Source organism: Rhinolophus hipposideros (genome assembly GCF_964194185.1).
Source record: "Rhinolophus hipposideros genome assembly, chromosome: 10".
NCBI classification, from domain to species: domain Eukaryota; kingdom Metazoa; phylum Chordata; class Mammalia; order Chiroptera; family Rhinolophidae; genus Rhinolophus; species Rhinolophus hipposideros.
The window spans coordinates 59,772,972-59,788,216 of record NC_138056.1 but is presented as its reverse complement, the minus strand read 5'-3'; the positions used below and the strand labels follow the sequence as shown (position 1 = coordinate 59,788,216).

Here is a 15,245-nt window from a genome sequence, read left to right as displayed (position 1 = left end):
CTCTGATTATGTTAAATTTTGTCATTTCTTTTATGTACATAATCAAATATGGTTCTTTTGTAGTTCTGGATTTCCTTCTTTGATCAAAAAGGTTTCTCTGAAGCCAGGAAAATACTGTCTTGTTTTTTATCTTTATTCATTTAATGCAACCTGAATTTTTTTTTTAATTAAATCTATGCAGTAATAGATCCAGTATTATTTTCTTTAAGGTAGATGCTCAGATGTGCTTGGAGGATTTACTAAATAAATAATCCTTTTCCATAGAAATAGCTATAATAATTTATGTATTAAATTTTAAATTTTTTAAATTATATATTTTTTGCATACTACTAACATATTTTATTTTCTCTTTGGTACCATTGTGTTGTCATTTACTAGTAGCATAGTGTTTTTATTACACTGTTTTTGTAGTATACTTTAATCACTGGCAAGGCATACCACATTAATTATTCTTAGCTCATAATTATATTATTTTGTTAAATATTGTTAGTCCATGAAAACTTTAAAATGACTTTCTAATTATAAAATTGGGTTTCCAAATATTAATTTTTGAAGGGTTGAAAATTTAAAGATATTACATGTTCTAACCTAAAAGTAGGAAATGAATTTTATTCAGATTTTTACCTCTTTCCATAAAGTTAGATTATTTTATAAAGATTTTGTATTTCTATTGAATTATTACTGTACTTTATAGTTTTTATTAGCATATTTTTAATTTCTAGCTAATTATTACTAGTATAGAGAAAAGCAACTCAGTGTTTGTATAATTTAAATTACTTTTTTTCATATTGGTAGCTATTTTCAGAAGCTTTGAATTTTCTAGATATGCAATGATTTTATCAACACAAAATAATTGAGTCATTTCTTCTGCATTTTTTATACTAATTATGTCATTTTCTCAACTTATCACATTCAGCAAAATTTCTAATACACTGGTGCATAATAGTGACAAGTATCATTTTCTGTACTTGATTTTGATCACATTAATTTGTTATTTTACTATTTACAATGAAATTTAATACTTTTGTCTTTGTCCTATTTACTTATTTTCTTCTTGCATTGTCATTTTAGTAATCCTGGGTGCTAATATCGTCAGATCCAAATACACAAATTAAACACACACACACACACACACACACACACACACACACACACACACACACACACACTTAGAACAAATAAAATTACATGTGACCATGTGACATTAGGAGCCTAAGTGGTGAATTTACAATTTGCTCTATCACAAGGAATACTTCTAAAAATTACATTTGCATCTGGTTCAAGATGACAACCTAAATACACAGGTTTACTCTTCCTCCTGCCTCAGAATCTATTGAACTGACTTGCCGTTCCATTTAGAGCAAAAGCCACAGTCTCCACAATATTTTACCAGACTCCCACAAAATCTTTCCCCCCTCCCATTCCTCCTCTTCTCTTTCACTCCACTTCAGCCACAGTGGTCTTCTTACTGTTTCTCAAAAAATCCTAGTCCCATTTTCACCTCAGATCCTATGTATTTACTGTTTGTTCCTTTTGCCAGAAGCAGTCTTCCCCCAGATATCCTTATCAGGGTTATCTAAAGTCTTCATTCAATGTTACCTACTCAGTGCAACTTCCCTGACCACTATATTTAAACTTGAACCATACACTGCCACCCAAACTTCCCACTCCCTACCCATTTAATATTTGTCAACAGCACTTACTACCTTTTAATATGCTATGTAATTTTCTAATCCTCTCCGTTTATTGTCTCTAGTTTGTGCTAGAAGATAAGCTCAGAGATTTTTATCCATTTTAGTCACTGCTCTAGCCACTGCTCTATTCCCTGGAAAAATACCTGGAACATAATAAAAATCTCACAGAGTCGTGTTAAGCTGGAGAACTGTTAACCCCTATTTTGGCTGGTAAAAGTTCTAAAGTTTTCTGGTTAGAACCTGGAATCACCTGAGATCAAAGATAGCAGGTCTGCAAGAAGAAGCAAGTTTCACATTGCTTGCCAAGTAGCAGTTTTAGGATTTCAGACGAGCTGAGCTAGTTCCCTTGTTCTTACCAGCCTCATCTCACCCAAACTCTCTTTATACAGCTGACTCTTCCTTTGTCCCCAAACAGAGACTTGAGTAGGAAGAGGGGTCTAATATACTAGCAAAAAAATAAAAGCAAAGGTACTAGAGATTTTCATGAAATCTGGGGATTCACGTCGGGGTGAGTCATGGGAGACCTGGAAAGAGGAAGATTAGGGTATGAAAATGGAACAATGCTGGTGTGGAGCAGTGCCCAATGGGTCTTGGCCTAGGAGATGGCCCTAGGAAAGAGTGACTGAATTAATGTAGAAGTAAGTGATATTGCCATTAGCTCAGATACATTATTTACATAAATAATATTTTTATTATTATTATACTTTATATAATACATAATAATATAATAATATTGTTATCATTATTTATATAAATAATTATTTATATAAATGTTGAATTTGCTAGGTTTTTCTGTGTTTTTAGTGTTCAGATGTCCTCATATCTCAAATTTTTTAAAAAAAGACATTTGTCATTTGTACAAATCACTTATTCAGCCTGAGAAGGAAGCATTATCTCCCTGCCCCCCCCCAACCCCCTACCAAATCCATTACAAATAAACCTTTTTGTCTCCTATACTAGAATCTTAATTCTGATGATTGAAAATAAACAAACAAACAAACGAAAAAAGACATTTAATATGGTTGCCTCAAGAGACTGTTATAGCTTGACAATTCCGTTTTTATATTTTTGCAATTTCTATAGCAGGCTGAATTGTGTGGCAAAACAATTGGGGAAAAAAAGGCAGTGGTAAAAACTCCTGGGGGAAGATTTCATTCCTAAAAATGCTACATAATTTTATGATTTATAAATAGAGAAGGAATTTTTTTTTTATCTTAGAATTTGCTACTGTGCATTTTGAGGGACTGTCATAACCACAACAGTGCTAATACCTTACATTTCTGTAGTCCTTTACAGATTACAAATGCTTTTATGTGCATTATGTCACTTAATCCTCCTTATCTAGTAAATGCATGATAGTCATCAGGGAAAATACGTCCAGATGGCTGAAAATAAACATCAGCCACCCAAATAAACACTAGACTAGTGACTACCGAATGCATGCCTTAGAAAGCTTTAATGAAAGTTTCAAAGGTCCAAAGTAAAATTAAACAAACAATTATATGTACATGCATCTGTGTGTGTACAGCTACAGTCTGCCCTTATCTTGAAAAGGATTTTTTCATTCATTCATTTCTTCAACACGTATTTATTTGGTACTTCGTATATTGCAGATACTATGTACTGAATATAATGTAGCGAAAATTACAGATGTAACCCTGCCCTTCTGGAGTTTAGAGTCTAAGTAGACAACATGTAAGAACCAAATATTTAATTCTAATTCTCTATGTTTATCGAGGTATAACTGATATACAAAATAGTGCACACATTTAATGTATACATCTTGATGAGTCTGGATATATGCCTAACCTGTGATACCATCACTCCAACAATGGTACTAAATATACCTATCACTTCCAAAAATTTTTCGTGCGTGTGTGTGTGTGTGTGTGTGTTGGTAAGAATACAACACAAGGTCTCTCTTGTCATATTTTAAAGTGCAAAATATTGTACTTAACTACAGGCACAATGTTGTATAATAGATCTCTACAACTTATTTATTTTGCGTAACTAAAACTTTATATCCATAGAAAAACAATTTTTTTCCGCCTCTTCCAGCCGCTGGCCACAACCATTTTATTCTCTCCTTCTGTAAGTTTCACTATTTTAAATATCTCATATGAGTGGAGTCATGCAACAATTTGTCCTGTGACTGGTTTATTTCACTTGCCAAAAGGTTCTCTAGGTTTATCTATGTTGTCATAAATGGCAGATTTCCTTTTTTTTTTAAGCTGAATAACATTGTATTATGTGTATATACCACATTTTTCTTATGTATTCATCTCTAAATGGACTTGAGGTTGTTTCAGTATCTTGATTATTGTTAATAATGCTGCAGTAAACATGGGGGATGCAGATATCTCTTCAAGGTACTGCTTTCAGTTATTTTGGGTATATATACTGAAGTGGGATTGCTGGATCATATGGTAGTTCTATTTTTAATTTTTGAGAACCATCCATATGCTTTTCCATTGTAGACAAACCATTCTACATTCCTAACAATGTATAAAGATTTCAGTTTCTCCACATCCTTGCCAATACTTTATTTTTTTTTTTTGCAGTAAAGTGATATCTCATTGTGGTTTTGTTGTGTGATTCCCTGATAATTGGTGATATTGGGCACCTTTTCAGATACCTATTGTCCATTTGTATGTCTTCTTTGGAGAAACGTCTATTTAAGTCTTTTGGCCATTTTTTAATTAAATTATATGTTTTGTTTTGTTTTTTGCTATTGAGTTGTATGGGTTCCTTATATATACTTTGGATATTAATACCTTATCAAACAGATGGTTTGCAAGTATTTTCTCACATTTTTAGGATGCTTTTTCAACCTGTTAATTGTTTTCTTTGCTAAGCAGAAGCAAAGTTTAATAAGTTCCGTAAAGAAATCATCTTTTTTTTATTTTTGCCATTCTTTCTTACATTGTGATGAAAATAATATTAAATAATGATAATAATTAATGATAATTTATTTTGCTAAAATGAGTGGCAAAATAGAAACCTGAATTGCCAGTGTTCTGTTGACTCTAAATTATTTTGTAACCATTATGGTATTTGTGAATCCTCACTCAAGGCTTCCCTATGATGTACATTTACCTTTAAAGACTCATTACAGAGGGACTAGTGGTGAGTTTAAAAAAGCAGCTTGATGCCTACAGTGAGACTTGTCTTTTTCTTTTCCATAAAAAATAATTACTTCTTCCAACATCACCCAGTCACTATCCAACAAATACAATGTGTTTGTGTTCTAAATTAAAATACAGAGTATCCTTAACGTTTATAACAGTGTTTGAGCATGCAGTGTGCTAAAAGTGAAATAAATTAAGGATGATCAAAAATATCAAAAAAAAAACATCTAGTCACATTCACACTAAAACCCAAAGCTGCCTTAATTTCTTTAAATGTTCCTTCACAAATATATAAACAGTGATAATCTTTCTTGTGGCGACAGCGAATATTTGTCTAATTACTCTTAATTCCAAAAGCTGTAATTATTGAGTCTAGCTTGTCTTTCCTCTTTCACATTTTGAGTGAATTATTCATATTTAAGAAACACAGCAGCTTTGTTTCAAATGTTTCAAATTCTTTTTGCACCCTACTTGTGGTTTATATTGTCAATCTCATTTTACAAGAATCGTTGAGGTATTATGAGAAAGACATAGAGCTGTATGTCAAATGATATCTACTCCCTCCTCTTGATAAAAGTCATAAAAAGGTTGATTTGCTGATTTAAGGTACAACTCATTTGTGAATTAATATAATTAAGATGACAGAGTGGTAATAAAACAAATAAGACTGACTCTAGTATTCCTGAACTGATTGGGCTAGTGCTAATGTAATGCCTCTGGAAAGAAAATTTGAAGGCAACTGATAACATGGATGAAACAGCGAAAATCTTTCAACCACATTTAGGTGGCATTTACCTTTTTATCAACTGGCAGAAATGCAGGAATTAAGAAAAGAATGGGTTGCTGGTTAGCTCAATTGGTTAGAGCATGGTGCTGATAACACGAAGGTTGCCTGTTCAATCCCCACATGGGCCACTGTGAGCTGTGCCCTCCTTAAAAGAAAAGGGAAAGGGAAGGGAAGGGAAGGAAAGAATAAACCTTAATGCAAAAGATTCAAGATCCAGCTTAGTTAATTTTCATCCTGTTAGTTAAAATAATGGATGATCCTGAAGGTAAACTGAATAGCCAATGGAGAGCTAATAAAAAGTAAAAGTTGCGGATGAAAATATAAGGAAAAAAATATCAAACACAGACTGAAGAACTAAAAATTGTGTACGGTACTAAGTTTCAGACAGCACTCATCAGAAGTGGTAGTTTTCACATAATCTCATCAGTACTAACTCATATGCATTTATATATCTAAGATTAAAACACGTTGCTTAGGTTTGCACATATGATTATAAATGCAGTATTTGAAACTCTGAAAATGAGCACACAATACAAATATATGACTCCTAAAAGATGATGGTAGTTAAGAATGTTTAATTTAACATATATACATACACACACACACACACTCACACACACACACTTTCAGAAGCTGGTTAATGATTTAGAGCTTTCTAAATAAACTGTAGTTTATCTATGGGATAAACTTATCTATGGGATGTAGGGGGAAGAGGACAATACGTATAGAGGTGCAAAGAGATAATAGTATTCTTTCATAAAATCTAGCCCTGTAGTTACTGATGTCTTCATAAAAAACTGCAATTATCTCTTGTCCTTCTTCTTCATGACCCCATAACATTCTGTGAAGCTTGAAAAGCCAATCTCATCAACTTCCAATAATAAGCGAAGGCTGAACATTGGCATTTAATTCCATTTTCTCCTGAGTGCCTCCAAATTGAGTAAGGGAAGTTTTTTTTTTCTTTAATGACACAAAGACCAAAAGAATGGAAAAAGAAATAATTTTTAAACGCATACACGGTAGAAAGAAAGACTTAGAAAGAAAGCCAAGGAGCAACCCAATAAGCAATATAGAACCCTCCAAAAGTTCAAGAATTCGGGATGGTAATTACTTCCAGAAGCTGGACTTAAAAAATCAGAAATAATTGAAATTTTGTATAAGCATCAAACATGCCCAGAATCCTACCTGTCTGGCAGAAAAGTTGAAATTTATTCAGAGTACAGAGCAAAAGAGAGGACCTCTGTGTTGAAGGGCCCAAGGCCAGCTGGGAGACAGAGCACTACCTTTAAATGGGGAAATGACCTCCTTCCTGAGACTTATGACCAGGCCAACTTCATGGATGGCCCAATGAATAGCCCAATCAGGACTGCCTGATATGAAATCTATAAAAGACAGGCCCAACCCACTGGCAAAGAGTCTCCATTTGTTGTTTGTTTGTTTGTTTTTAATGTCCCACCACTGTTGTCCATCCCTAGACATCTGAAAAAAGACTTTAACATGGAAGACAGAGCACAAAACCAATGAAAATTAAAGGCTGAAAGAAACAGATTCTTTAGGGAAATGAAAAGTTCAAATAAAGAACTAGCAGTAATATTTTCAAAGACATGATAAGATATTGCATCTTTGAAAATAGGAGCAAATACTGCACAAAATATTAGAATAAGAAAAAAGTCTTAGAAATAGAAAACATAATGATAGAAATAAAACATTTAATAGAAGGGTATGAAGAAAGAAATTGAGGAAATATATAAACATGTAAAACAAAAGGGTGAGGGAAGGGTATGTAGAAGAGAGAATATAAGATAACTAGAAAACTAATTCAGGATGCCCCAACATTTAATAAGAAGAGTTTGGGAAGGAGTAGAGAAAATAAAGGGAATAAATCATTTAAACTATATTTTAAGAAAATTTCCCCGAACTGAAGAACATGAATTTCAAGATTAAAATGGCCCTCTGAATGCCTCAATGGGTGGAAATTCCCCCCCACCACCACCATATTGAGGCACCTTTTTGCCAAATTTCAGATAACTGGAGAAAAAGAAATATATCAAATTTCCAGGGAAAGAAGGTGGTGGGGGCAAAGAGAAAAGAGAAGAGAAGGGAAGGGAAAACAAGGGAAGGAAAGGGCAGGGCAGGGGGAATTAAAAGGATTGGGAACCACTGTCACTTAGAAGCATTTTAAAATACTTAAATAAATGAGAAGATATACCACATTCAGGGATGAGAAGAGTCAATACTGTGAAGATGGCAATCCTGCTCCAGTCCTGTCTGCTACTTTCTTTCTACGTTCTCATCATGGACCAGCTAAGCTATTTTTGTTTGAGTTCTTAAAATATATCATGCCTCTCTCTGCCTCAGAAGATTTACACATGCTTTTCTTTCAATCTGAATGCTCTTCTTATCATTTTTAGCTCGGTTAATTCCTACTCATCCATCAAATATCAGTGTAGATGTCACTTCCTCAGTGCATTTTTCCCTTATTACCGAAAATAACTTCACTCTTCATATTACCCTGTATTTTTAAATCGCTGCACTTATGTAATTTGTAATTATACATGACTTGTCATTTTTTATCCATATAATATCCATTTTATTCATGAGATCATAAGTTCCACTTTCCTTAGTACAGTGGCAAGAATATAGTAGGTCACCTATCAAATTATGAGTTATTCTGTGCTGAATTTACCTTGTTTTGTAATTCTGTTTCCAACTAAGGCATAAATTCCATGGAGCATAGATTTTCTGTTTTGTTTACCATTATATTCTCAGTGCCTGGCATTTAGTAGTTGCCCACAAAATATGTTACATAAAGTCACTTAAATATTTGATCCATTTTTTATCTTTTTTAAAATTAAAGCTTATTGGGGTGACAATATTTAATAAAGTTACAAAGGTTTCAAGTGTATAGTTCTGTAACACATCATCTATATATCACATTGCACGTTCACCACCCAGAGTCAGTTCTCCTTCCATCACCACGTATTTGATCCCCCTTACCCTCATCTATCACGCCCCTCCCCCCTTACCCTCTGGTAGCCACTAAACTATTGTTTATGTCATAAGTTTTGTTTCTTTATGTGTTTGTCTTGTTCCTTTGTTTCTTTCAGTTTTACAGCCCACATATCATTGAAATCATATGGTTCTCAACTTTTTCTGTGTGACTTATTCCTCTTAGCATAATAATCTCAAAATACATCCATATTGCTGCAAATGGCATTATTTCATCTTTTCTTATGGCAGAGTAGTATTCCATTGTTATATATACCATATCTTCTTTATCCAATCATCTATCAAAGGACACTTTGGTTGTTTCCATGGGTTGGCCACCGTAAATAAAGCTGCAATGAACATCAGAGCACATACCATGTTTCCCCGAAAATAAGACCTAGCTGGACAATCAGATCTAATGCGTCTTTTGGAGCAAAAATTAATATAAGACCTGGTCTTATTTTACAATAATATAAGATGGGGTCTTGAATAGAATAGAACAGAACAGAATAGAACAGAACAGAACAGAACAGAACAGAACAGAACAGAACAGAATAGAATAGAATAGAATAGAATAATAGAATACCGGGTTTTATATTAATTTTGGCTCCAAAAGACGCATTAGAGCTGATTTTCTGCCTAGGTCTTATTTTTGCGGAAACATGGTATATCTTTACAGATAAATGTTTTCAGATTTTTTGGGTATACACCCAGGAGAGGAATTGCTGGGTCATATGGTAACTCTATTCTTAACTGTTTGAGGAATCCCCACACTGCCTTCCATAGCGGCTGCACCAGTCTGCATTCCCACCAACAGTATTTGAGGGTTCCTTTTTCTCCACAGCCTCTCCAATACTTGTTACTATTTGTCTGGTTGATGATAGCCATTCTAATTGGTATGAGATGACATCTCATTGTGGTTTTTATTTGCATTTCTCTGATTATTAGTGATATTGAACTTCTTTTCATATGTCTATTTTTAATTGGATTGTTTGTTTGTTTGTTTTTGGTGTTGAGTTGTATGAGTTCCTTGTATATTTTAGATGTTAGCCCCTTATCGGAGGCGCTGTTTGCAAAAATCTTCTCCCATTCAGTTGTTTGCCTCTTTATTTTGTCGATGGTTTCTTTTGCTGTGCAGAATCTTTGAGAGAGGAAGTATCAAAAGATATTTGAGTAACAACTTCCCCTGAAATGATTTCCCATGAAACAGGTATCAAAAACTCAAAATTCTCTGTAAAGCATTGGGCACACGCTGATTCATAATAAAATTTGTGTAGGAAATAAAGGGAATCTATTATTTCCTTATTCATTCATCAATGAATGACCTACCATGTCCAAGAGGTGCAAGAGGGACAAATGAGTTCATGGTGGGGAAGAGATGAGGTATGTGGGAAAACACTGTGGTCATCACGTAGACCACACCGCCCTGTCTACTACTTTCACAGAATCATATCTGAACTCTCCTCATGCCTTGGACTTTTCTCACCAGTCATCTTGGTTAAAATAGCCCCTTTATACTTCAAAGCCATCCTAAGGGACTAAATCTTTTCCGGTCAAGCCCACATTTCTCTTGAAGGGAGGGAGCTTTGTTGCTTATTCTTGCTTTCTTTACTATTTTCACTGGGAATACTAGCAACTTTGCTCCTCTTCACAACACCTCCTGCTTTTCAAGGGACTTTTCAAGTCTGAATTCCCTGTGATTGGAGAAGAATCTGGAAATATGTAGTAGGTTCCATATTTGAAGTGATTTTTTTTCCCCCAAGCTAAACTTTATCCTTAAGGCAATGGGCTATGAAATATTCTAAGCAGGGGAAATACAGGAGCAGGTTTGGTATGTTAAGGATCACTGCAGGTAAAATAGAAGTGAACCAAGAAGAGAACCAGCCTAGAGCCTGGGAAGATCAGCTGGGATATTGTTGCAACAATTCAGGAACTGCTAAGGGTCTGAAGGAAAGTAGTGATAGGGGAAGAGCAGAGAAACTAAAGGTTGTGGCTTATGCAGCATTGAAAGGGGAAGTGAAAATTAAGGTTCTTGTCTGAGGCTGATCCTGGAACGAAGGTTTATCTGCTCAAGAAGTAAACATTTTAGACCTGTGCCCCTTCTCCCTCTGCCTTTCTCTCCCCTTTCATTTTTGGCTCCTCAGGAAAATTTACAAAGATGCAGACAACTCAAAGATTTATGAGCATATTTTTAAAGTAGGAAGCAGGAAGCCAGTGAATTTAAGAAGCCCGAACTCTGTGCTTTCAGTCCTCTGTTTTTGATGACTTACTCTCAGAAACTTAGAACAGCTCTCTTTAAGTGGATTCTCAGGATAGCTACTTAATTATCTTGTTATTTATGGCCATTTAAAACACTGATAGAGACCTTTCGGCAGCTCAGCTGAGGCCATCGGATCATTACCTTTGCTGACAAACTTCCTGACTTCAGTGATGTGTATCTTCAGGCAGTGCCCTCTATTTGTACGTATGTCTAAAATGAAATCCTACAAGTCTGAATTAAGAGAATTTTGCCTTTTCTATAGGAGACTAAATTGTTTTGTGCCCCAAGGGAAAAGGCTGTTAAAAGAACTGATTTTGGTGTTTTAGTTGGCTTATGCAAATTTTAGAGAAACCATTCTCTTGAGTTCACTATGTTTCCTATTTAGAATATATATTTAAGGACTCATGCCTTCTGAGGATACACCTAGAAATATTTCATTCTGTTTCAGAGAGAAAGGGGAATGGTGAGGGGAGAAAATGTAGAGGGGATAATATTTGGTGGGCATCAGATGTTGACTAAATACTATGCGCACGTCATTTCATTTAATTTTTGTAACAAACCAGCAAATTAAAAATTATTTTATGCATTTCTGTGGATGAATAAGCTCAGGGAAGCCAGGCTACTTGCATGGTTAATAACTGTCAGAGCCAGGTTCAAATCACAGTTTTTCAAACTCCAAAATTCTTGTTCCTAATATCTAACTGCAAATGACTTAATAGACCAATGAATGCCTCATTTTCAAAAGGTACATCGTTGGGAAGAAAAGGATAGAAATAATAGGAACATTGATTTTGCTCCTTGCATTTTATTGGCTTATTTTTAATTTTTTGGTTTATGGCTCTTAAAAATAAATTACGAGATCAACAAGAATCACACGGATTTATTTAAAATAATTTAAGCAATAGTCTCCCCTGCCCCCCATTTTTAATAGGAATGAAGGATAAATCATGGTATTGCCATTAGCAACATGTATTCATTCTTTCTATCAAAAAATGACAATTTACATACTGAGTTTACCAAGATATTTATAGGTAAAAATTTGTGCAGATATTATACAGGATGATATAAAAGTGGGAATTAAGTTGATATCTAAATGTTAATTTAGATTAATTCATTACTTAACTAATGTTTCTACATTAAGATCAACTTTAAAAATGTCTTCAGTGATATAGCTACTGTACAATATGAACACCATTTGTAACTTTATATAGTCATTTGCACTTTGCAAACTATTTTCATATTTTTTGTACATTATCTCTGCTTCAGAAGAGAAAGCTATGACTCACAGTGTTATAAGATTTGCCCAAGGTCACAAGCTCAGAAATGATGGCATCAAGCCTCAAACCTAGTTATTTTGATTCCAAGATCTATGTTTTTTCCACTCTATTGAGACTGCCTTTCTTTCCTTAGAAACATTTGTATTAGTGATTTGTGTGAAATCGTGGAACTGTTGTTTATCAAATTTGTCCTTCGCACAGAGCTAGAAGTTTAATGTGACTAATGACACAGTCAAAATCAGAAGGGAAATAACAAACAAACAAAAAACAAAAACAAAAAAACCTTCCTGACTGAAAAGTTGAACTTAAACTAGAAAGTTGAAATTTAGTAGACATAAATATAAACTCTAGCAATTAGGTTAATCAATTGATTCAGTGACCTTAAAGGTTTTGTCGAACTATGAGAATCTTTAAGTACAAAGATAGCATTAAAATCTAAATTTACCTTTGATATCTACTATATGATTTTACTGAATATTTACATAGGAAACTATGATTTAGAGGTTTATAATGGGATTACAGCCAGCTTTGTTCTGCAAATGAACTGATTGATTACAGCTACTTTGAGGAGAATAATTTGAGAACTTGAGGTAGAATGACTTCAGGCTGAATAATGCCTACTATATACAAACTAAGTGAATATGTAATTCTGTTGCAATATGTAAACCATTAATTCCTATGTAATGAATGTTTAACAGCAAGGAGAAAATTATATGAATATCAAAGTAGCCATAAATTTACAAATCTAATCTTGCTACCAGAAAGAGCATGACTTAATGACATTTGAGAGATGCACTTATCATTCATGAACATACTTTCAAAATATAGTTTGGTCATAGAATTCTGTACAGAATAACAGAATAGAGGCATTTATAGACTGTTAAAGGCAAGTCTTTTTTTTTTTTCTTTTTTTTTCTGGCATAATCATGAATACAACCTATTGCTAAATGAAGCCAGAGATAATAATGGTGGTAGGTAAACCAAATGTGCTATTCCAACTTATACCTGTAGGATTCCATCTGTCTTCCAAGGCATCCTTGAAATGGAATTGTCATAGATCCTTTAGATTATTAATTCATTTTCATTTTTTATAATGGAGATGGCTTTATTGTTTTGTATGTTTATGTTTCATAAGCTATCTTACTTTTCAAAGCAAAGAGAAACAGAGGGTTTGACTAGTTTAAATAATTGAAATGTCAGTGAGCAACTTGCTCATTATTTACTAAGCTTTCTGAGTACTACTTCTAAGTTACTATAAAAGATGAGACTATGTAAATGAAAGAAATAGAGGGAAGAATTGTAGCCAGATGGCTGAAAAACAGACTTCAAAGTAGAACAAAGCCGATTTCAGTTCTTAGCTTTGTGGATTATAGGTGAGATGTCAGATAAGTTATTTAATTTATCTGAACCTTATTTTTCTCATGTATAAAGTCATTATCAGTTAATCTAATATTTTCGTAGTGAATAGAAACAATGAACATAAAGAACTTAACACAAGGCTTGGCACAAAGTAAGAGCTCAAAGACTTGGTAAGTAGGTTGGTGCAAAAGTAATTGTGGTTTCAGACCATGAATTTTAAATCATTATAACTAGCCTCAAACACATCTTTAATAATCAAAATAGGAACCATTATAATCAACATATTTTTGCCAATGAGAAATGTTTGTTTATTCCCGTAGCATAAAGATCTGTGCTTCAGGATTCACTGAACACTTGGAAAGCATTTTCTGTATCCTGCTGGTTGTGGAAACGTTTTCCCTGCAAGAAGTTGTTGAGATGCTTAAAGAAGTGGTAGTCAGTTGGTGAGAGGTCAGGTGAATATGACGGATGAGGCACAACTTTGTTACCCAATTCATTCAACTTTTGAAGCGTTGGATGTGCGACATGCGGTCAAGGGTTGTCGTGGAGAAAAATTGGGCCCTTTCTGTTGACCAATGCCAGACGTAGGCGTTGCAGTTTTTGGTGCATCTCATCGACTTGCTGAGCATACTTTTCAGATGTAATGGTTTCGCTGGGATTCAGAAAGCTGTAGTGGATCAGACCGGCAGCAGGCCATCAAACAGTGACGGTGACCTTTTTTTGGTTCAAGTTTGGCTTTGGGAAGTGCTTTGGGGCTTCCTCTCGATCCAACCACTGAACTGGTTGTCACTGGTTGTCCTATAAAATCCACTTTTCGTCACACATCATAATCCAATTGAGAAATGGTTCGTTGTTGCCTAGAGTAAGAGAAAATGACACTTCAAAACGATAATTTTTTTGTTGGCACCCACTTGAGCTTTTTCACCTTTCCAATTGGCTTCAAATGCCAAATGACCATAGAATGGTCCACGTTGAGTTCTTTGGCAACTTCTCATGTAGATGTAAGAGGATCAGCTTCGATGATTGCTCTCAGTTAGTCATTGTCAACTTCCGATGGTTGGCCACTACACTCCTCGTCTTCAAGGCTCTCATTGCATTTGCAAAACTTCTTTAACCACCACTGTGCTGTACGTTCCTTAGCAGTTCCTGGGCCAAACGTTGATGTTGAGAGTTGTCTCTGCTGCTTTACGACCCATTTTGAACTCAAATAAGAAAATCGCTCGAATTTGCTTTTTGTCTAACATCATTTCCATAGTGTAAAATAAATATAAAATAAATGGCAAGTAGTAAGTCATTAGCAAAAAAAAGAAAAAAACATAAAGTGAGAAATGTACTTTAAAATGATGTATAACATAACCACATTTATTTAAGAATGTATTCTAATATCAAATAGCAAATTTTAACAATCCAAAAACCGCAGTTACTTTTGCACCAATCTAATTATTCAGTATTATTCTCTCTCCTGCAAGGAGCTATGTTTCCTCACACATTCAGAGTAATTTTTGCTTTTGTTTGTTGGTTGGTTGATGGATAATAAAAATATTCTTAATTACTTGATATTATTTTTAAAAACATTAGTCAGAGAAATTAGAAAATTAGTCAGAGAAATGTAAAAATTTAAATATGGTAAAAGATTAGCACTTTTTAAGTTGACATCATGTAGTTACACCAAACTAGATATTAATTCTTCAGGGCTTGGGAATTGTTTTAAGTACAGCTGAAAATTGGGTAGTCACAAGTTAAAGGCCATCA

The 15,245-nt window shown here is 34.2% G+C and overlaps 1 protein-coding gene across 10 annotated transcripts in view; it reads left to right on the top strand.

Annotated features, from left to right (window-relative positions):
- GRM5 (glutamate metabotropic receptor 5) overlaps positions 1–15,245 on the top strand; it is a 444,875-nt gene that overhangs the window by 184,217 nt on the left and 245,413 nt on the right. The gene's annotated exons all lie outside the window — the stretch shown is intronic.